The 24,615-nt window shown below is 41.0% G+C and overlaps 1 protein-coding gene across 11 annotated transcripts in view; it reads right to left on the bottom strand.

Annotated features, from left to right (window-relative positions):
- The window catches only part of LOC120547286 (muscleblind-like protein 1), a 76,582-nt gene extending 70,278 nt beyond the window's left edge, over positions 1 to 6,304 (bottom strand). For 10 of the 11 annotated variants that reach the window (XM_039782817.1, XM_039782851.1, XM_039782845.1 and 7 more), the window contains exon 1: positions 80 to 178. The gene's annotated coding sequence lies outside the window, so the exon portion shown is untranslated. Of the gene's footprint in view, positions 1 to 79; positions 179 to 6,187 lie in introns of those variants that run through there. The other variant, XM_039782827.1, reaches the window with a different exon arrangement.
- Between the last annotated feature and the right edge of the window lie 18,311 nt (positions 6,305 to 24,615).

Here is a 24,615-nt window from a genome sequence, read left to right as displayed (position 1 = left end):
TACAACTCAGTCTGGTGTCCATAAACACACACAAAGTAACACACAGCGCACATACACAGAGTAAACAGCACAGACTTACTGTATCTCTGCAAGGACTCATCTGACTGCTGCTGAGGGGAGAATGGAAAGTGAAAACCTCATGCTTGCTTCGCGGCACTCCTCTCTTTCCCTCCCTCCGTCACCGCCCCCTCCTCCCTCCTTTTTCCTTAGCTTTCTCCCTCCCCTGCCTCTTTTCCTTCCTCCACCTTCTTCTCCTCCTCCTCCTCCTCCTCTTCCTCCTTCCCTCCCTGTCCTTCACTTCCTCGCTTCTTCTCTCTCCCTCCTTCCCTCTTGCCAGAGCCCTGCTGTATTTAGATACACCAGTCTCCATATAAGGCAGCACAGCTAAACATGTCACACATAATTTATCCACAGCAGGCTGCAAGTTCACCTTTCACAGCTCGCGCTTGGCTCGTATGCAAAAGAGGGAGGAGGGAAACACAGGGAACTTAACTCAGACAAACTTCTACTGTCAACAGCCACGTTCCCACAATTTCACACAGCGTGAGAGTGCGTGCGCGTCTTTGTGCATGTGTGTATGTTAACAAATTCTGACAATCAGACCGTGAAAATGCTACCCGAGACCAAAATGCAATTCACCTGCGCTGTTCCAACACCTCCCTCTCCCCCTTTTCTTCCTCGCAGTCTCACCACCATCTGTGTCTGCAGGCAGTAAATCTCATACAGATGCTGTTTGTGAGACCTGTCCACCTGCACGCCTCCCCCCGCTTCTCTACCTCCCTCTGCTCTCCTTATCTGTGCTACTACTGCCTTTAAAAAAAAGAAAAAAAAAATTACTGGTAGGAACAGAGAGGGGGAGAAAACAAACTGCAAGGCATAACGTTTAAATAGGGTTTAACAGAGGCAGAAAAAGAGAGAAAGAGTTAAAACTATTTTGTTTTGTGATTGAAATAGGGTGATGCAGAAAGTGAGAGTGCAAGCAGGGCGAGATTAAAAATAATATGTCAACAAATAAGACGCCGCTCAGAGTGCTGTCTGGTTGGGCAATTCCCTCTGATGATGTGTCAGGTTTTGCACAATCGATAGCTTTAAAAATACATGCCTGCTGACCTCTCTTCTGCCTCCTCTATTTCCCTTGGTTGAGTTTTTTTCTCTTGAACTTAAAGCCTGTATATTGCACTTGGAAAAAAAGAAAAAGAAGAAAAAAGAAATGCGGCATGTAGATAGCAGTTGTGGTGAAGAGAATGAAAAAGGAAAAGCAGAGAATAGAGGGAAAGAGAAAACAATGATAGCTGCACTTGAGTAGCGGTGCTAGCTGTTAGCTTTCTCCGCCCTCTTCCACAGCTTCAGTCCACTTACAGGACAGCAAGAGTCACAGCTCTGTTGCCATGGCGTCTAACTCCATCAAACACTCAGGTGCATACGTGTCTGTGTGTGTGTGTGTGTGTGTGTGTGTGTGTGTGTGTGTGTGTGTGTGTCAGGTGGGTGTTACCAAGTGACTCAGAGCCACATCACTGACTTGTGGCTGGAATACATCAGAGTGTTTGGAATTTATCACTGTATTGGCGTGTGTGTGTGTGTGTGTGTGTGTGTGTGTGTGTGTGTGTGTTTTTTGTTTAACTATATAAGTGGGGTCCAAAAACCAGGAGTCCAGTATACTTGTGGGTTCCCGACAGCTTTGTGGGGCCAAAATGCTGGACCCCACAACTTTAAAGGGCTGCTTGAGGGTTAAGACTTGGTTTTAGGATTAGGGATAGAATTTGGTTATGGTTAGGGGGAGGGTAAGGGTTAAGGTTAGGGTAAGGGGCTAGGGTCCCCACAAAGATAGTGCCACAAACCTGTGTGTGTGTGTGTGTGTGTGTGTGTGTGTGTGTGTGTGTGTGTGTGTGTGTGTGTGTGTGCGTGCATGTGCGTGTGCGTGTGTGTCTGTGTCTGTGTGTGTGTGTGTGTGTGTGAGAGTGCAATGTGTTGATTGAACGGTAGTCTGCAGCCTGCCCTCAAAAGCACCTATGATGGATCTTTGTGCTGCTTTAAGTGTTAATGTAAACATTACAGCTCCAGCTTCTGTAAATATTTATCAATTCGTTCATAGAGTCATTACAGACGCCGGCAATATGGAATTTCGATTTTAGCGCTGACAAGTCACTGACGTGCCCAAAAAAGGCCCTGCAGTTGTCTTCCAGGATTACACTGAATTGGGAATGGTGTCCATATGTGTGTACGTGTTGTATTCTGAATGTCTAGAGGGCATGATGTCAGCTTTCTCTGGATAAAGCTATGTCCGTAAAATATGTCAGTTATGCTCTATAAGGAAATACTTATTTTCACTTGCCTCACTCAGAGCACAACTGTCAGCTACAGATGTAGTGTCCTGCTCATTGACACTTCAGCAGGGCAGCTGCATTCAAACATATGCTCCGTGACACCTTCTACCGCTGCAAAAAGTAGCAGTGGAAGAGCCTTCACCTATGTTAAAGCAATACAACAATGTAAAAATACTCCATTACAAGCAAAAATCCTGCATTCAAAATTTAACTTTAGTGAAAAGTTTAAAAAAAAAGTGCTCTAAGCTAAATTCCTCATTTACATATTTTTTGGGCTAATTAGGAGGAGCAGATACAAGCTGTAACCCTAACATTGACATATTATCAACTTATAAAGTTGTTATGGTGAACCTGTTTGCAAACTGTTTTCAATTTACACATCCAGCAGATATGGAGTAACATTAGCAGAAAAGTCCCTTATTCACTCTCTTTACCGCTGGTTTGGTCTCAGCCAACTCCTGAGTAAAATATCTGGTAATTTAGCTGCTAAATAGTCCACTATTTTCCACAGCATGTCACTAACTTTGTCTGTCTGCCCTTTGGTGCTGGATGGGTAACTGAAAATGACGCTGATGTGAGTGAATCAGAACAGTAAAGTTGCTAGCCAAAAAAACAAACCGCTGAGCTAAAAGTTGCTACAACTTGATAGAGTACAGAACTGCAGAACTGCAGAGTCAGGTGGTAATGTTCTGTGGATTCATCAGTGCCACTCCGAGCGACATTTTTTACATTGCACACAGTTGTTGTACTTAGTATAAAAAGTATTAAAAAGTACCCACTTTGGAGGCAGAATGGCCCCTATCAGTGTTACAGTGTATGATTTTACATTATATAATTGTTAGAATTATTTGTGTATTAACGTGCAAGTGGCATTCTAATTTTGTAGATGACGGAAATGGAGCTAATTTAAACTAGTTTATAGGCTATATTGTTGTAGTTTGATTCATATTGCATTCTATTTCAAATGCTCATTGTAAGGTTTTTAAAATATGAATCTATGAAGCACTTGTTCCACCTGAGACATAGTGAAGTAGAAGTGCAGAGTAGTATACAATGGAAATACTGAAGTAAATAACAAGTCCTTCAGAATGATACCTTAGATCTTGAGTAAATGTACTTTTTCCACTGGCTTCTTGTCTAAAGGGAGGGACGCAGTGATGAAGAAACAAGGCACAGTGAAAGGCTTTGGACTTGCTGATAATTGCTGCAATTGTGGATAATTTGATGCACACGAAGGTTCCTGCTCACTGCTCTGCTGATGTCTGTGTACGGAGGAGAGAGGGAAAAGGACTTTCGAGGCACTGCCTTCTAACACAAGCCAGCGTCTCTCACGTCCTCGCTCGTTCTGATCATTTCAAAACGAGGCCACAGATCCGTGAACATGGGTCCCTTGTGTTCCAGATCATTAAAGACAAGAATGAGGTGAAAAAAAAAGAGAGAAAAAGAACAAAGACAGGAGTTAAAGTTGAACAAGGAGAGATCTGGATCCATATATCATCTTTGATCCAGACTGCTACGCAAAGCCAGAGCTGGACCGAGAGTAAGAGAACTGACAACCTGGAGAAGGATCTTACCGAATGGAAAATCCAGCAGGGTGACTCGGTGTGAGTCTGAGAGGTTTTCTGCATTCATAGCAGACCTCTGCTCTATTGTGGAGTATCTGAGGTCAAATTATTAAACATCATTATTTAACAGTCTGTTAAAACTGCATGACTTGCAGAGCCTCTGCGTCTTTCTTCTTTGTCTGAACAGCTCTGTGTTCTGGTACCAATTCTGGCGGCCCAGAGATGTGACCTCATGGTAAAATGTGGGAATCTGTCAACACAGAGCTCTATAACAGACAAGTAGTAGAATATATGAATGACCATTGTTCAAAAAGCACCTAGACTCACCACTGAAATAGCTCTGGTATGACCACTGTTATATTGCAACAATTCAGACATACGTCCGTCTGCTTTTCTTTTTCTCACATACGGGGTCTCTTGGCTTCATCTTGAATTGAAACACTCACTTTATGGAACACCTTATATACCCAGATGACTACATAGACGCATATATCTACATACTTTAATCAGGCAGCTTTCAATCTCCTGAACACCAACGCTGAATTATCAATGAGCAAAGGCAGAGATATAGATGCTACTGTCATATAGGTGTCTGGTGGATAATTCTGTCACGCGACAACACAGATAGTGATGGGGGGGCTCTTCATGAAAGGAGCCATAATGAAAAAGAGGAGCCTCTCCATTTTGAGTTTTGACAGGTGGATTTCTGCAGGGGAAGTGCAGATACGAGCCGTGCTCTCTCAGAACTAAATGGAGACAAACTGAATATTCAAAAGAATTTTTTTTGTCTGATCTGCATTATGGCTTTTTTTGCATTTCATTTCCCAAGCCTCAAAAGCTCTTTGCATAGTCCGTTACAGTGTTCAGCATATACAGCTTCCCACATCCACATAATACACACTGTCAAAAGGTGCAAGACACACATGTAAAACAGTCTCAAAGCTCCTTTGAGACGTTTGTGTGATAAAAGGTAAGATAAATACAATTACTTTGAGCTGGATTTGATTTAAAAGCTGGCTTTTGTGATAATACAAATTGTGCTCGATATTTTCTTTAGGGGTCTCTGAGGCATTGAAATTATAACCTTTTGGAGTTAAGGTTTCATTTAGAAATAATTGAGTTTTATTTCAAACCTTTTTCTCACGTGTCTCCAAATTACAGTGTCGAAACATGATTTCATGATGGAGTCCCATGGGTGGAGGACTGAAATTTCCCATTTGAGTGCTGGGGTAATACATTTTAAGAGTCCCTGCCCTAAGCTGCTGCAATTGCGTGTCTCTGGCGCAACAGATACGGTCAAAAGCCTCAGTGGCCGTTAAACCACAAGCTGACCCGTCATGGAGAAGCCACGCTTTTAATCGCCACTCAGCTTGCACTAGTGTCACTTGTCAGGCCATGTAGGTATCTAAAAACAGGCTTAGTTTATTGAAGTATTTGAAGTTTTGGGGTACCAATTATGTATATTTATTTTTAATTACAAAGTGCTTTGGAAACTTAAACCAAAATGCCTCATCAGTGATCGTCATTATAAAAGTGTAACTTATAATGCATCATTGGGTCAAGTTGTTATTGACAGGCACACTGGCCTTACATTAGAAATAACATAATTTGTCTCATATTTAGTGCCACATGAAGCATATCAGACAAAATCATGCAACATTAACTAGATATTTTGCGAATAAACTTTTAAAGCCAAAATGTACTGTTGAATTCCTACTGCTTTGTTGAATCATTTTATAAGATTTGAAATTATTTTGCATTAACAAAAAATATGCTGGACTGTACCCAAAAAAAGGTAAACAGTCGTCAGAATGACAAAGTGTAACATAATGTGCAATTCCATTATGAAGTTATCTTTCCTAAAAGTTACGCTGTCTTCACCAGCACTTCCATAATATAAGTACATGCAAAACCTTCCCAGCATAGTCAAATCAGCTACAGTTAAACACTATCTGCAAGCTGGAGTGGGGGAACTACAGTATGCAAAAAAGCAAACCCAGTAACCGACAAAATATTTTACATGCATGTCAGATATTTCAAATCACTCTAAGATGTGTCCTCACTTTTAAAAAAATCCCAAACTCAGACCTTTCCAAGTAAGAAGAACGATCAGCAGCATTCGAGAGCAACAGGCAGGGAAGTTGTCGGAATCATAACATGTCAAATATTAATGACACCCTGACGTCTCCACAGAGCAACTCTCCCCTCTCCTCCTCTCAAGAAGCAATAACAGACGGATAAACAGATCATCCTGTAAACCCCGTGGATGTCCGCGCGGTCAGAGAAAAGCTGCCTTACCTGCCTGGTTGTCTGTGTGTTTCACTTGCACTCGGTCCTGGTGTACGAACGTGTGTGTGCGCTCACACACAATCCCTCCGAACAGGAACTGATGAATCTGCACGACTTCAGCCCTGCAGCGTGCAGTGCATTATGGGGTTTCAGTCTCTCTATTTCTCTCTCTCTGCTGTGTGTGTGTGTGTGTGTCTCTCTCTCTCTCTCTCTGTCTCTCTCTCTCTCTCTCTCTCTTCCTCTCTCTCTGTTGGCACAGTGTTAGAGGGGGATGTCCTCGCCTCCTGTCTAGAGAGAGGAGGGTGAACTCACACGCGCTGTATCCACACACACACTCAATGCAAAAGAAGCCTCATGATGACGAGTACCGCGGCTCTGGTTGCCGTGGCAACAGCCTCCCCCTCCTGTAGCTATACAGGCTCTTTCTCTCAGTGTATTCTGTTTGAATAGTGAAAAAGTGAAACATGTTTCACAAACTTATTCTACTAGTCTGTACGTCTTCTATTTAGCATTATGTTAGCATTTACATTACTTTGAGCCAGAGCTAACCAGCCAACGAAGAAATGACGAGAGACTCTTGCAGTTATTGTGGTCACTAACTGTTGCTTCTGCCTTCTGAGATAAAGAGAGGGTGGTGTGTAGTCAGAGGGGATAGAGACAGACACAGATACTGAGTGTTTTATGTGTATGCACATCAGGCATCTCTGTGCTTGAGTGTGTGTGTGTGTGTGTGTGTGTGTGTGTGTGTGTGTGTGTGTGTGTGTGTGTGTGTGTGTGTGTGTGTGTGTGTGTGCGTGTGCGTGTGTGTTTGAGTGTGTTTGAGTTGGTTGATGTGGTGGTTCCCTGAAGCAGGCTATAGTTCCTCTTTGTGGTTTCTTCCCATTTTCCCATTGCTACTGCCAGCGCACTGAGGCCTGCAGCCATTTGATAACATACATTTTCAGTCACATTACCGACAAGGGAAGTACAGCTGGACTGACCAATGAAATGAATGGGTCATGTGCACACATGCATGCAGGCAGGCAGACAGACAGACAGACAGACACACACACACACAGAAAGACTGACTATGCCCACTGGTGTAATTATTTCAATTTTCATCATGATTCACCTTCCTGGAGGTCGTTATGAAGTGTTATTTAGCGGCTGATTCAGAATGATAATAGGAGCTTGGTAGGTTATCGAGAAGGGGGAGGGGGGGGGGGGTTGACAAGGCAGAAAAAGAACAGAGAGACAGAGGAAAAGAGAGATAGAGGGATAAGTAGTGTAAAGGAGAGAGCATGACGGTGAGGAAGAAAAAGAGACGAGACCTCCTCTCCACCGTCTCCCATAGCGACAGAGTGGGTGGAAGGCCGTGGCTGTCCTTCAGGCCCTGTAAATCAGCAGCTCACAGCTGAGTCCTGCAGCGCAACCGCCACACTGGTAACCCCCAATCCTCAATCTTTTCATATCTAGCCTTCCTGTTGTTTTGTATCGCACCTGTTATCTCTGTCTCTCTGTCTCTCAGTCATTGCACGGCCCGATTCTGCTCCCAGCCCTACCTGACCCTGCACGCATCTTCTCTATCACCAAAACACGTATATTACAGGTTCATATTTAGATTATGATGAGTGATACCACCATGCCACCGGAGCCGGAAACAACCTGATTAGTCGGACCAGTTAAGAGAAAAACTACATCTCCCACAGTTCTGTTCTCTGTCCCTCCGGTAGCCATGGGAACAGGTAGGAACTGGGATTCACTAAGCATTGATTGTTGAAAGTCTTGCGGGGATGATTTAATCAGTGAGCTTGGCAAAGGGAGGGAAAGAGGGCAGAGAAAGGTATAGACAAGGTGGGAGGCAACAGATGGTAGTGAGTGTCGATGTGCCAGCCCAGGATACGTCTGCTTGTGCAACGTATTATCATCAACAAGTTTGTATATCATACAAAATATCATGTTTATATTTATATTTATCTGTGAAACTACGGTACTTTTTCCGTCACCTTTCGGTGAAGATTAAGTTTAGGTACCAAAACTACCGTTACGTGACTGGTTGACCAATCAGGTTGCCATAGTGGTGCTAAGGCCTGCCAAGAATGTGCCACTATAAAGTTAAAGCTACTCCTCTAGTCGCCAGTGCTCTGCAGGAGAGAAAACTGCAGTGAATCAATAAAAATGGGCTTTTCCGTGGCGCTTTTTTTGCCTTTGGAAGAAGCATATATCTGAATAAGCTGGCATCATAACTGAACCCTCATGTGCTCTGTGTAATGAAGGGTCCTTGAGTTGGAGCGACACTGAATAACCATTAGTGGCATCAGCAGGTGTCTACAGGGTCCGTGTGCCACATCTATTCATTAGAGACATTAACACTAACCACTCACGCGTGCGCGCACACGCACACACACACACACACACACACACACACACACACACACAGAGCTAACTGCTTATCGGAACTATTTATTAACACTGCAGCTCCCCTTAAGCGTATTGACCATTGATTAGGCTTATGCATAATGATGGTGGTGGAACTGCTGGTGTAATTATTACTAGACATTGTGCCTCTCTCTGATACTGTGGATTAATTGTAGTCCTGCATGCAGTACTGTGTGTATATGCTGCATTACAGGAGCAGAAGTTTAGAGCCATGCTCAGTGGGAGTCTGTGGAAATTAACTTATTGGCAAATTTTCATTTGCAAATACTTAGCATTAGTTTTTAGCTTATTTGCTAATTTTACCAATTTTTTTTTTTGTTCAAAGACCCACATGCTTACAGTAGTTATATCACAACAGAGGCTGTTTTCAGCCAGTAAACACTTTTCATTTTTTTTTATTGAATATATACTTTCAGAAGCACTCTTTGATGTTGTATCCTTCATCCTTATTCCCAGCACAACCAGTAGCCTTCAGCAACTAGCTGTGCTTGTACAGGTCAGGGCAGCTTGATGTCAAAGTTCTACCAATTCTACAAACTAACTTTGGGCACAGTTTATGTTTGAATAAACTAGCACATGACTTAAAAAAAACTATTATGTTATACGGCTTTTCGAACATTTGTGCAGAATTAATTTTTTTCCTTTTTCAGCTATCAGAGGATGCAGAGACTGTAGCGGCAAGTAGCAGTTGAAATATTGAAGTTTTCCTTTGTTATTGGTACTCACTGTTTTCATTACAGCTTGTGATGGTTGTTGAAGAATAAATAAAGAATGGTATAGGTACAAATATAATATTTAGTGTACTCTATCATCAGGCTTAGGGAGTAATGGAATACATAGAATGGCATTATATAATTAAGACACAAACAAAATGTAACTGTATTCCGTTACAGAAAAAAAAATGTCATAATCAGATCACTGATACATTTAGTAAAGATGGATCATTAGCAGGATTGCAATTTTAAAATACATTTTAAAATGAAAAAGAAATCGATTGATATATGTGCAAACACTACAACACTTCACAAGGCTCACACAACACCACTCTGTCTTTAATGAAACCAGAGCTAACAGTCCCTTGTCATGTCCTCTAATGTAAGTAAAAAAGTTGTTGGAGTTTGAGGCTGAGAAAGTTCCACTACACAACACCAATGAATTGCGAAGTGCAGCTTCTGTATGTCAGGGAATCAAACAGCAACAGCTCTCAAGAGTTTGGCAGGAGCAGAATAAACTGACCAATAAATAGTAAACCCGTAACCCCTTCCAAATTAACATCCCATAAAACAAGGCCCTTGTGAATGTGAAGCCAGGAGTAAAGTAACACACTTAATCACTAAAACAATACTAAAATCTCACTTTGAACCTTGGGATGGCAAACCATTATGTTACATTCATTTGGCTAGTGCAATTGTTCATAATAATATATGTTAACTATGCAATCTAACATTTATAAAAATCCCCATTTGTTTCAGTTAAAAGCCATTCGATCAAATATGCTTATTGTCCTCTGGCTGTCAGCTTGGCAACCAGTTCAGCACTGCTGCCCCTGACAGCGTTCCACAGATGAATGCCACTCCATTGTTGGGACAATGATGTGAATTGTTGAAAAGTGTTGGATAGAAGAACATTTCCTTGTTAATGCCACTCACACAGAATGGTGCAATGTAGCTGCAACGCTGTCAGTGTCTTGCTGGGTGTATACTGTATGCTTACATATAGAGTGCAATGTACATACTGCCTATGTGTAGCTACAGTCAGTTACCCAACGACGCAGACAGAGCTAGTACTGCCAGTAGCATGTGGATGTGAGGAATACAAACTTAACTTCATTTCTCTTTTTACTGTAAGGATGCAAAAACACTTTGCATATTAATCTACAGCAAGTCAGGCTCTGTACGTGGGAGAGATGTTGACATCTCCGATAACATAGGTTACTCTAGGGTTTGATCTAAATGCCTGACCCTGCCTAGAGGAGAGAACTGAAAAATAACACGAACACACACACACACACACACACACACACACACACACACACACACACAAACACACACACACACACACACACACACACACACACACACACACACACACACACATATACGCATGCATACACATGAAAGAGTGGGAGTGAACAAATCTCAGCAGATTGCCCTTGGTAACTAACTGTTGGTAAATATTCATAAGAACAGTCTCTAGACCCATGGCAACTAGAAGATAGACAGAAGATAATGGTTATTGGAGAGCGTGTTGGAGAAAGAGAACAGATGCTACGATAGAGAGACAGAAGGTGTTGGATAACAATGAAAAAACGGAACCGTTGCTTTAATTATTGGTTTTGGTAGTTTAAACACAGTTAAACAGAAGTGAAATGCTTTGGTCAAAGAGATGCACCTACTTTTTTCTTTGACTAATTGGCAATTGTGGTAGCTTCCTAATGCATAAAGAAAACTAAGCTAACTAAACGTTGTTCATGTGGAGATAAACAGCTGATTAGAAATGCATGAACCAAATTATCAGAGAACATGCAACTCATCACTGACTTTCTGAGCTAACAGGGAATTTAATGATAATAACATGTTGAAACAGATTCAAGTGACCCATGTCTACACTTTGTACCTTACCAAAATTCGACTGTGAATAACAAACTCAAACTGTTACTTTTGTTGCGGTGAGAAAACCTCACCTGCAGCGGCCCCCAGGCAATATGGAATCGAAAAGTTTCTGTTTGATTGGACAGACAAATGCCTCGTGAAATAATATTGCCTGTGGTGAATGTGAGTCAACACACACTGTACATATTTGTAAGGTCATGTTTTTTTTGCCAGATGATGTACCTAGTGTTTAATGATTGTGAACACTTCTTAATTTCTTATTTCATAATTCAAAGTCAGAATGTCTTTCCCTGAAGGCACACACTCTTATCTAGCAGCTGGTTATAGATGCACAATTCACAGTGCAGATCAACCCAGAAGGTAAGCTATAGGGAAATCCTGGTGAGCAGATCATGTCCAGTCTGTGCACCATATATACAGTAATCCTCTGTTTGTCTTCCATGTGTTCTTTTACAGGGGTGATGTATAAAGATAACTTTCAGCTTGGCCTTCTGACATAACTAAAAAAAAAAACAGGGGTTGGACATTCTGAGTGTTGGATATAGTGTACTCATTTTCCTTCTGTATTGATCTCTAGCAATGAACACACTGCACAGTATGCCTGAAACCCATTACAAAGAATTCAGTAATATGTCTTACACTGATCAGAGGACTAAGTTGTTGCACAGGTGGAAATGTAAGAAAATGGAGAATGTGTTCGAACAACAATCTTCTCAGCAGTGCTGGGCATTTAAGTTGAGACTTTAACTGTAAGGATTCACTTTTTGACTTTTACTTACATTTTGCCTTGTTCACATGTCACATAATACTTTAACGGGCTTGTATGACACTAGGCAGTCCAAACGGATCAGTACTCTGCTTCTGTATCACATTTCAACTTTGGCCTTCTTGAAAAAATACTAATCACAACATCTATCGTTCCTTTAGCTAAAAATAAGTCTGTTTCTAGGAGGTGCTGGCCAGCTTAATAGACTAATTAACTCAAATCCCAGGAGTACTGTAACAGCCAAATGAAATTAAGAAACAGCTCACACAACAGTTTGCATTAGAGCCAGTGACTTAGTATTTTTGTTGGTGTGCAATAGTCTGCATGAATATCCCTTTTTTAATCTCTCTCTTTTTCTCTAAATTACAGTACATGTACAAACATGCAAATCTCTGTCACACACACCGCAATGATTTTTCACTTTTCACGCCCTTTCCCCCTTTCCTTTAGAGACAGTAATCCCCAGCTGCAGCACTAATAGCATTAGCAGAGCATATCCAATCCCCTTAGTACCCCGACAGGGAGCACATAGCTTAGACCTACACTGAGAGAGGCACTCTGGGGGACTACACTACCCATACTGCCTTAGGAAATCCATGCATGTTACTCAGCTCACTATTGATTAAAGTGAAGTAAAACAAAGACTAAATATAGAGTAGAAAGCCGTGCAGTGTCAATATTATCACAGAGGCAGTGAGACATAGTTTCTGCAGAGTGCTTTTCAGTGGCTGGTTGGTTGGTACTGTGAGAAAAAGCTGTGCGTAAGTGCAACAGGAAGAGACTTGTAGAGAATATGAAAGACCATGACAACTGGTACAGAAGTCATGAGCGAAAGCTGCCATTTGTAGAGTGTCAACCTTCAGAAAATTACCCAACAGTGCTGGGAATAACAACACAATCACTGCACTGATTTCTTATTGATAGACCATAGAGTATTCTACCTAAGCTATTTGTGCTGCATCATGGCTCATTTAGTCTATTCATTTGTGAAATACCCCAGTGTTAGTATAGAAATATAATGTACAGCTATATTTATATATTGCTTTTTTTCATTAACTGTAATGTTTGCTTATTTGTAGCTTGTAGGACGAGTGTGTTGTCACTACTTCACCAGCTGACTAGGTGCTCAAGTTTCAAGGATCCAAATGTGAGAAAAGAAATCTTTAACACTAATTACATTTAACTGGAAGAGTCTTCTTTATTTCACCAGCACGTTCCTGAGCATATTTGCAAATTTCTAACTTCCAATGACTCTAAGAAAGTTCATATATTTCTGCCAATCACTGTGTGCTACGTTTCGTGTGAACGTGCATGCATGACCAAACAAACTATGAAAAACACATTCAGCAAAATAATAAGCATGGTCATGTGTCTTGGATGAGTAAACAACATGAAACAATGTTAACATGATTATTTCAGATTGGAATTCACCAAAGCCTCCTGGTGTGTTTTGCTGCATGTTTCCTGAATTATTCATCTACATACAGAGCTGACAAGCATTTGTATGTAACTGTGTTTGTGTGTGCCTAAATGTATGTTGTATGTTTCTGCAAAGCTAAGGAGAAAGAAAACATGGATGGATGGATAGATAGATAGATAGATAATTAGATAGATAGATAGATAGATAGATAGATAGATAGATAGATAGATAGATAGATAGATAGATAGATAGATAGATAGATAGATAGATAGATAGATAGATAGATAGATTATTTGTGCAGTCATCTCTGAATGGTCTATTTAGCATCACAGTGCAAACAAACCATAATCTCAAACACAGCCTTCTAAGGCAGGGCAACACCAAGCCAACCAGCAGAGGACTTATCTTCCTTCCTCCCAGCGACACAGCCCCCATTAGCCAGCCTGCCAACCACACCGCTTCTTGACTCCATCTCCATCGCTCAGCCGTTACCCATTGCTCACGGTGAGTCATTGACTTAAAAACAGGCTGCAGTCTGCCAAAGCATCAGCTTAAAAGTAATCATTCAGCTATGCACAGTCAATATTGCTTTTTCTTTTTCTCTTTATCTATGTGTGTGTGTGTGTGAGAGAGAGACAGAGAACAATGTAAAAAGCAATGTAGACACAAGAAGGAAAGAGGATGATACAAAGAAATGAACGGGAAAAGAAGTAGAAAAAATGAGAAGCAGTTGTGTGTCAGGCCTAAGAATGGGCTGTAACCTAATGAGTCTAGATGAAAGCTGACTGTCTGAGCTAACTCAATTCTTTGCTCTGCTAGTCACAGTTCTTAGCTTAATGTTTGCTACAGACTACTGATGCTGCGGCCAATGCTGGTTTGCCTTTTTTTGGTCATATGTTTTCCTGTGTGCGACGACCCTCTTCGCTGCTTGCATGCGTAGAATGTTGAACTTGGCTTAGGCCACACACGGGGTGACAGCATCCACACTGTGCAGCAGACATCCGTTTAAGATGTGTTTACAGTGCCTAAAACACTGGCATGTCTCTATTCCCGCTCGTATAAACATGGAATGTGTCTGACCGTGTGCACACTTGTATGTGTATGCAGTGTTTACACAGAACCGATATAACCAGAAATAAAGAAATACAACCAGAGAAGGAGGTAAAGGCCACAATACAGTATGTGAGGTTGTGGTTAAATACAGAACGGGAATGAAGCAACGCAAGCGCAGGATGTTCCAGGGAGGTCTTTGTAAAGGTTATCAGAGCTTTTGAGGGGCAAGGTGTAGTGTGTACACAGAGGTGAGGAGGAGGCATGATTCTTGCTCAGGAATGCTGTAAAGCTGTTTGTAGAGACAGCAGTCCAATGAAAAGGCTTAGGTGTTGGAGCTCTGCCAAAGCAGTGATGGGAAAAAATGAAGAAAAGAGAGAAAACGGTAATATGGGAACGAAAGTAAAGAATGGGATCCATAAAGAGAAATCGCAGGCGTGTTGTCCATTGAGGAGAGTTTTACACTCTTCATAAGAATGCAGTCTCAGGTTTAATGAAATCTGGGAAGCTCTCTTTAGAATTGAATCAAAGCCCTTCCTACCCTACTGCACCATTTCTACCATTTCCATCTACACTGCAGAATGCATTCATCCTCTTTTTTTCATCTGTTTCACACATTACTGTGGTTCCTGAGCACATTGCTATACCTATCTATCCGAGCCAGGTGTATGTGTGTATGAACGTGTGGCCCCATATAGAGGTAAGGTAAAAGAACATATATACATTATATAAATGTTGCCCCTGCCAGTCAGAGGGACTGGAATAAAAAAGACCAATAAAACTGACAGTATCCAAATACCCTCCAAAATATCACGTTAGACACACGAATAAAACAAAACGGTCTAATAAGAATTATTTCTCAGCTATTTAACCTTTATGTCATTGGCAAATAAAGATCAATTTATAGCGACTTAGTTGATATTCAAAGGTCTGAGGTTTAAAATAGAAACATGTCTCAGGAAATGTGGGCTGTTCCCTACGCAGTTATATGTCATAGAAGTTAATTCAGGAGTCAGAAGGAAGGCGTAATACAGTATAATCACAATGGTTGTGACAGGGTTGAGTTAATTTGACAGCAGATATGAAAGAGTGATTGTCATTCATGTCCCTTTAATGCATGTTACAAATTAAGCTTCTTCGCCGGAGTGTTTCCTCGTCTCGCAGGTTTCCCATGGATCGTGGTGGCACCTGGATCGTGGTTGTGCCTGCAGCCATGGTCCTGCTTGACACCAACTGCTACTATTATCATTATTAGTCATATTTATATTATTATGACTGCTTTTATTACTGATACTGCTATAATTATTATAATGATTCTATTGTATTCACTGGTACTATTATATGTTACTTGTTTTTGTACTATGCTGTACAGCTTGTAAAGCCCTCTGAGGCAAATCTGTGATATTGGGCTACAATACAATTGAATTTAATTAAATCTACAGCCACACTAGTGGCTTTTTGAGGCTGTAATTGGAACAGCTTTGAGCTAAATGATAAAATTGCATAGTGAATAATAACATGTTGATGTAAAGCAGGTATAATGTTTAAAATGTTAGAATCTTAGTTTAACATGCTAACATTTGCCATTTACAGGTAATAGACATAAATCAAAATGCTGGACAAATTCATAATTTGACTTCATGGTGGCACTAGATAAAAAGTTAAGGGATCACCAAAGTTATTAAAATTCATCCTAAAAGGGGGAAGAATGTGTGTACTAAATTTCAGGACAATACATTCAACAGTGGTTGAGATATTTCACTCAAACCACAAGCCACCCTCATCGTGGCGCTAGAATAAAGGTCAGAGGGATTTCACGTGATTAGGATTCATCCTCTGGGGACCACACATATCTGTACCAAAATTCATGGCAATCCAAATATGTAAACCTGCTGGTTGTGCTAAAGGGAAAAGGAGGAGCACCAACGTCAGAAGGGTTCATCCTCTGAGCAACATGGATGTCAAACTTTTACGGCAATTCATCCTAGTGTAGATGTTATTGATATTCTGGACCTCTGGACCAGACTGGTGGATCAACCAACATATCCATCTCAAAAGTCATGCTGCTAGCGTGCTAGAAAATGTGAAAATATAAGTATTTAAAGCACAGTGTGACTTTTATGAAAAGACAAGGGAGTGCTTTGAATAAAGAAGCAAATGAGGAACTGCAGCAAAAGAGGAGAGAGCAGAAAATCTATGCAGGTTCATTTCAGATTTATCTCCATCTGAGAAAAAAATCCAATTTAGATCCAGCCCTACTTGACCACATATCCTTGCAGCCTCCCCTTCACAACACAACATAACTCAAGGACAGTGAGTCAGCCAACCAATATGAGCCTAATCTAATCCTTGGTGCTGAAACCTGAGCCGCCATGAGACAAGCAGAGAGCTGTGATGTCACAGGGCGAGACCTGCGCCTCATCTACCTGCTGAGAGAGGCGATGCGAGAGGGAGCAGGAGTGGAAACAGGACATGGGAGATGGGAGAGACTGCTTCCCCTGTTCTAACACTGATGTTGTTTATTGGTGATTTTTTCCCCTCGTCTGTGTGCAGCAGAGCACGACGTTGAGACATTAGTATCATGCCACTTCTAATCACCACCTGGGGAGGAGTGAGTGAGTGAGGAGAAGAAGGCAGAGCGACTGACCAATGAGGAAGAAAGGAGAAAGCATAGATAGAGAAATGAGGATGAGGAAACACTGGTATGCGTACTTGGACGGACATGAAGGCCGCCACCACTTGACCAAACACAGACCAACATACAAGCGTGCTTAATTATAAACTGTATTTGACTTCTTGCCGTATTTATGCTACAGATGTCACCATATGAGAAAACAACAGGGTAACCCATCTTGATCGTAGAACAAACATTTAGACAACAAACATAAAGTCTTAGTGGCTATTCCTGTGAGCACCTCCATACACGCTCTCTCCTCGTTTTCTCTCTTTATTTTCTTAAAACCAAGCAGACTGAGACAAATTCCTGCGGGTGTGTTATTTAGGAGAACTGTTTGCCCACTTTGACAATGGCTGGCAAAGCGAGTCCTGTCCTTTGGTGCCAACGCAAACAAGTCAGGAAGTCAAAGACCCCACAGGGAAAATTCATAATTCTCCCCCTCTGACACTGAGACATGAAATAGAGAGATATTTAGAATTCGTCAGGGGTTATTTAGATTACTTTTTGTCAACTCAGTTAACTCAGTTAAACGGTTAAATTTTGTGTCAAATCTTACTTCATCATCTCACTTTTTATCTGGCCAAATGTACAGTGAAAAACATCCAAATGAGGTCACTGCTCAATGCATTGTTTTCCTCCAAGCGCCTTTTGCGCCTCGAGTGTTGAGACAGATTTCAGTGACGTCCTCCGTGGCGTTACGAGATTTCCCGGTCCCCTGACACTGTGTGACACCAATTAGGTGGCTGCGGATATGACAAAGCCAATGGTCCAAACGCTGTAACTGACAAAATAAACCTCTCAAGCTGTGTTTCTGTGTCTGATATTATAGTGAGATGGGAAAAGGCAAAACGGAGACAAGTCAAGAAAATTACAATGGTGAAAAGAGGGGAGTGGGGGGGAGGAAACAAGAGAAACCCTCACAGGAAGTTAAAAGGGAACAAAAAAGAGAAAGAGGGGGAAAGAACGGCTGATGTCAGTGTTGCAAAGAGAAGTTTTATGTCGTCAGCCCACGCTTGACTGTCAACTGACAGAGCTGCCGATTCAGGCCTCACAGAGAAGGAGTGACAAGAGAGCTGATGTGCTGTTAAGAGTACTTGGAAATCTGGGCTACAAAAATTACTTCCTCCCTTGCTGTTAAGCAATGTACAGTATTTTACAATCACTACCGAGGTTTTACAAAGCGCTCCGTGTCTCTTCTATCCTAAATAAACTATTACAATGTGTTTAACATAATATGACATGTTTTACAGCTCCCAGGTTCCCCCACAGCAGCTGTATGATGTCATCAAGTCAAGACACAGAACAGGAGGGCCATTATTTCCTGTGCAGTGTGGTAATGTTCACATCTGTAAAAACCTGGGGATGTCAGTAATGAAATAAGAGAAGAAAAGAGTGTGTGTGTGTGTGTGTGTGTGTGTGTGTGTGTGTGCGCGCACATGGAAAACAACTCCTGTAAATAAAACGTACAACTGCCACCTGCTGAAATGAATGGTAGCGATTCACGTGAACTGGCAAATCACACACAGATGTTGCAGTTCCGAGCACACCCCTGTGTGTCACACAGCTGCCAGTTTAATGCAAGAAACAAGTTCCATAGCTTGTGAAAAATCCACCAAGACTTACTCAAGCTACCGTTTAGGTGAATTAAAAGCAGGCAACTGCTTACTGCTTTTCTGACTGTTCACTATATGGATAATCATCTATACACTAACCATGCATTATGCAGAGCAGCGTTAAAGCAGAGATTTTGTACGAGTTTCACAATGTAAAGCGTATGGATATAGCCACGGCTTGACATTAGTTGTGCTTGACTGACCCTGAGCACTAGCTATCAGAGGCTGAAGTGAAAACATGGCAGGGTTAGATATTAGACCCCTACTGAGGCCAGGAAGTCTTAGCTCTGCGACGTGTCCAGTGAATAGCGTAGAGATTAGCTGACAGTTAGCCGACCTGACGGGGGTTTTGAAGTTATACGTCCCAGTAGGCAACAGAGGCAATCATATCAGTAACGCTGAGAAAGCCTGACACAGCATACACCACCAGCGTGTGTAAAACAAGCCTCTGGAGTTGCCGTGACTGAAAATGAAATAGATTCGCAGCAGAGCAAAGAATACTAAAAGACATGTAGGAGTCACAGGGGCACAGGGTTTAAACTGAGGGGGAAATGAAGGTCCCAGACCACCTATAAGACTTGACATAGTAGAACATGGGGGGGGGTCCTGGCTATTTAATTACATTTTCTGTCACAATTATTGCCCTGACATAACTTGGTTTCATCATCTTGTCAGTTTCCATTAGGGCTCCAAAGTAGATTTGTCAAGTGCACAGATCTGCAGTTTTGACATGCTGCCATGTACATGATCTACTGTAGGCAAACACGGGGTATTTAGTAAAAATTTAGAATATTTTCTTTCTTTTTTTATGGTCATTTCTGCCTTTATTGATAGGACAGCTCAGACATGAAAGGGGCGAGAGAGGGGGAAGACACACAGGAAAACCGTCACAGGTCAGACTCGAACCCCAGACCTTCTGCATCGAGGAACAAGCCTCTATATATGTGCGCCTGCTCTACCAACCGAGCCAACCGGCTACAATGTAGAATATTTTCTGAAGGAAATATTTCTAGTTATTCTCTTTCATAACGATTCGGGTACAAATACTCTGAAATGCTGTAAATGTATGATACAGTAGTTTTGTAGTCGAGCATTTGGAGTTGGGACTCTATAAACCACAAACTGCAATTGCGAATAAAGAAATATCCTAAAACGTTGCTTTATGTCAAAATCCAGCAAATACTTCCTTCATTAGGGTTGCGTTTTATTTTCTTTCTGCAGGAGCCAGGAGGAAAGAGGAAGGGGGACTTAATTTGACAGAGTCTCTGACACAGATAAAACAGTATGAGCCAAACTGGTTCTCTTACTGAAGTGAAACTGTAAATTGGCCAAAAAAAGCAATAGCTAGATGTATATTTTCACAACTAATAACCGGTCCGGGCTGTGACCCCCAACAAAGGGACGAGAGCAGGTGAAGCCTCCAATCTTTCAGCCCTGTCTGAGCATGCCAGCTTGACTGCTGCTCAAACACTGGATGAATTATTGAAACACCCTCTGACGCAAGTCTATGACCATATTTATAAAAGAAAATAAAGGATACAGGATTGAAAAAAAAAGAGTGAGTAACAGGTTGTAACAGTCAAAGGTGAGAAAAATCCAAAAAGAATAAAAACAAAGAATTCACAACAGCACAGGAGACAGGTCATGTAGAGAGCACATAAAGCTTGAGGACTTTATGCTGAACTTAAACTTCTGGATGTTACCGTAACACTACGTAGTTGAGATTTGCAGTCTCTCACTTTCTCTGCCCCCATCTCATGTGATGCACACTAAAACACTCATAAGACGCTCTACATCCGCTTTGATCCAATTAACTCACTGTCAAATGTGAACCACTTTGATAATTAGTGCAGAGTTGTAGTGATAAGTGTGTCACCTTCCAGAACTGGGACACTTTAAACTACAGGGGCTAATGGGAACACTCACTGTCAGCATGAGACACACACTCACTCACATGTGTTAACATGACAGTCTAGTTAAAATATATATTGTTGTCAGGCCGAATTATTTATTATTGGTTTATCAGCAGAGTTGTTTTTTTAGGTCAATCATTTAGGTTGTTTGTCTCTCTCTCTCTCTCTCTCTCTCTGTGTGTGTGTATGTATGTGTGTGTGTGTGTTTTGTGTGTGTGCGTGTGTGTGTGTGTGTGTGCCCGTGTATTACTCATGTTGTGAGTACATACATCCCTTACACAGTCATATTGTGGGGACTCCTTCCTTTTGGGGACTAAATGCAAGTCCCCATAACATCATCATTACATTTTAGTTTAAGTTCTGTGTGTGTTTGTGTGTGTGTATGTGTGTGTGAGAGAGATCAGGGTACATTTGGGACAAATTGCCTATCTAAGGAGGAGAGGGAGGAATGAGCGCAAGTGAAACTAGCAGATACAGTCCATCACCTTTTCATTTCTTCATTTCGCACGCACACAGCGACGAGGCCACTGTGACATACTGATTGGCACAGCTCCACCCTCGACTAACTAGTTCATCACAAGCTCTGTCATCTATTTCATTTCTGCCTCACTGGTCTTCATTCTGCTTCTCCTTTTTTTCTGACTTCATTTCCATTTAACAGTGCATAATAATTTAACAATTATTGCTCTCATGCATTGTCCTCCATTAATCCATCAGATTGTATCTTAACTTCCATTCATTATCTTGGTTCATTTGATCTAACTTTAAGGTGTTTTATTTATTTGTTGTTGTTGTTGCTACATCATTTCATCAATGTCATTTCCCACAAACATAAGGGAGGACACTTGTGGAGTTTAGCCCGGTATCAGAGCTTTGGGCTAATACTGCTCTCTGCTGGATTACATTTGAATCACAAGTGTGATGAATGTGTGAACATGTCTGTCAGGGCTAGTACATTAAATGTGCTGCAATAAATGCTATTTACAATTTATATCCAATTTCCATCAATTTCCTTCTCTGGTGGGTCTCACTTGTATGAGGATTGTAATTTGCATAGCTGTATGGGCTCTTTTATGGGATACTTTTATACCCGTCTCACAAATCCATGAACACATACACATCCAGGTGGTAGGAGATTACTATGTTTTTCAGTAACTGCATTCACATTTAAATTCACTAGTACTCTTGGGAGGTAGTTTAGTGCAGTGGTTTCCAACCTCACTGTTGGGACCCCTACAAGACAGGTCTGAGAGAAAAGGAACACAAATATTTCTACCTACACAAAGGTTTTAAGGTGTTCCTCTAGTCTTTTTTTCTTTTCTTCTAATTTACTGGCTTATTGAGTTCTTCAGAGCTCTTAATATATAGCTTTTTAAATTAAAAAAACAAAAACAAAATCCCTTTTGTTGAACTAGTCACAAGTGGTAAACATATGAAACTGGGGATGATGGTGATGAGGTCACACTGGTTAAGTGTACAGTGTTGTAGTTGTAGCTTGTAACCCTAAATCTTAAGAATGGCTCAAACAAACAAACACACACACACACACACACACACACACACACACACACACACACACACACACACACACAAACATCTTAATGTGACTATTGTTGCCACTGCCACATCCTCAACCAGCACCATCAGACACTGCCTACCAAGAGCCTGGGTCTGTCCGAGGTTTCTTCCTAATAGGGAGTTTTTCCTCGCCACTGTCGCACTGCTTGCTTTTGGGGGAATCATTGGAATTATTAGAATTGTTGGGTTGGGCTTTGTAAATTATAGAGTGTGGTATAGACCTACTCTATATGTAAAGTGTGATTTGATACTATAAAATTGAATTGAATTGAAACACACATTATGGCCCTTCAAACTGCTGAAGTCACACTCTTTGTCTGTATTTCAGATATGAAGAAATGTGGCACTAGTGGGCATTAGAGGAGATGATACTGGCCAGCATCCAGACTCCCTGTGCAGGGCTAGAAATTCATAAAGGTTATATGAAGTCTATAAAAAAATAGAAGAGAAAAACATTGTTTGGTGACTGGGATGTTTAAATCCTGAGCTCCCTGTGTTTTTCTCCTCTACTTCCATCATTTACTAAGTACTGCTTTACTATCAGTCACTAGGGTTAGGGCCAGCTGTATTCTGTAAATATGCATTCAGTATGTCATCATATTTGACCTATAATTCTATAAAAGGCAAGTACTTTCACTTTCTTTCTGTAACATATTTTTATAGAAATAAAAGGTTCAGATACATACAAAATAAAAACAGTTGTGTACTTTTACTTTCAAAGACAAACACATAGTCAACAGGTCATTCACTGCGAATTGTTCAAACCAGAGAAACCTCCAGAAGGCTGGCCGCATAAAGACAATCATTAGGAATGAGGAATGGTCATGTGTGAAATAAAATAAAAAAAACAACCTTTTTGCAGCACTGCTGTGAAGATGCTGATATTTTGTCTATGTGGTCTGCCACCAGAGGGCACTCTCATTATATAAAATGGAAATTAAAAACACTTTCACAATACTAAATTAAAAAATATTAAGGGGAATATTGGATATATGATAATATTATTTAACAATCTTCTCTTCCCTGTCCCAGACAGGACAAATGTGCTGAACTGTTTTGAACAAAGTGAGACAAGACAAGAGAAGGCAAACTTTATTTACATATAACTAAGTATTTACAGAAAACAAAAAAAAGGGTCATTCGTATTTAAAATTGAATGTGAAATCAAAAGCAACGTGAATACATATTACAACACAAGTAGTAATGTTTTATATCTATGCCCTAAATCAACCTAATCTTAAGGCACTTCTCATGTAAACTATGCTGCCTGTGTGAACCACAGAAATCCTACTGACTTGAATTGATGGAAGACACAGGAGAGCACTGCCTGGAGTTTTTCGGTGGTTGATATTGGACGGACATTTGTTTTGTGTAATCTGGAGCATGGCCAGGTGTTTTTCTTATTTAATGATTCACAGATTATCAGACATGCTTTATAAATCATATAAACCAAAAGATACTTTAACACTTTAACGTAAGCTTACCAAAGTCAGCATTAAACATACTTGACTTGACTTTGCATCATTGCCCCACTGTCGGCCTTCTAAAACACAGGAATGCAGAAAGATTACTCTTGATCCCAGAGTAATATAACCAAACAAACCACTGTCAGTCCCAGACTGGGTTATTTGAAGACATGCCCATTCTATTATACATAGCTTACTGTCTCTGCAGGGCAAGGTAAAAAATAAATATCACTACCCTGACTTTGTCTCACATGTCTCTCAGCAGTAGATCATGTGCTTTGCTAAGGCTGACCAACAGTGTAAGCTTTGTTGCCAAAATATACTTTAGGCTCCCTATTAGAACCAACATGTATCACAGGAATGGCGCTTTGATACCATAGCTTGAAAATGAAAGTCAACACTGTAGTATAGTTTTGTGTTTTGTGCTCCAGTGATCCAAAGCAAAGTGAATAAGGCCTTGTTCAGACTGAGTGACTGACAGCCCAAATCCGTTTTTGGCATATCCAGATGGTATCCAGATTGATTTTAGAAAATCTGGACAGCAAAAATCCAAATGAAATGAAATTTTTGCAAAGTCCGATCCAAGCCACATTTGGAAGTAGTTTGAAATGCAATTCCATCGGATTTCTACAGATGCGTCTCAGTTCGGACGCTCTGGCCGCTGGCCAGGAAGATTGTAATGCATTTTGTTGCTCGTGATACATAATAATTGGCTTTTCTCATGTGTAGAGAGCATGTGAACATTTCTCAGATGTTTATAATCAGCATGTCAAAACACCATGTTCAATTTAAAAGGATTAGAATTAAAGACACCAATTGTATGTCAGACAGTCAAGAAGAGGATCAGGTTTGGACTACATCAACAGATATACACTTCCACACTGATTAAAGATTAGTTGTTGAGATTAGTTAAGAAAGCTACAT

Source organism: Perca fluviatilis, chromosome 2 (genome assembly GCF_010015445.1).
Source record: "Perca fluviatilis chromosome 2, GENO_Pfluv_1.0, whole genome shotgun sequence".
In the NCBI taxonomy this organism is placed as follows: Eukaryota; Metazoa; Chordata; class Actinopteri; order Perciformes; family Percidae; genus Perca; species Perca fluviatilis.
The sequence above is the reverse complement of the archived record's forward strand: the minus strand, read 5'-3'. Positions and strand labels throughout refer to the sequence as shown.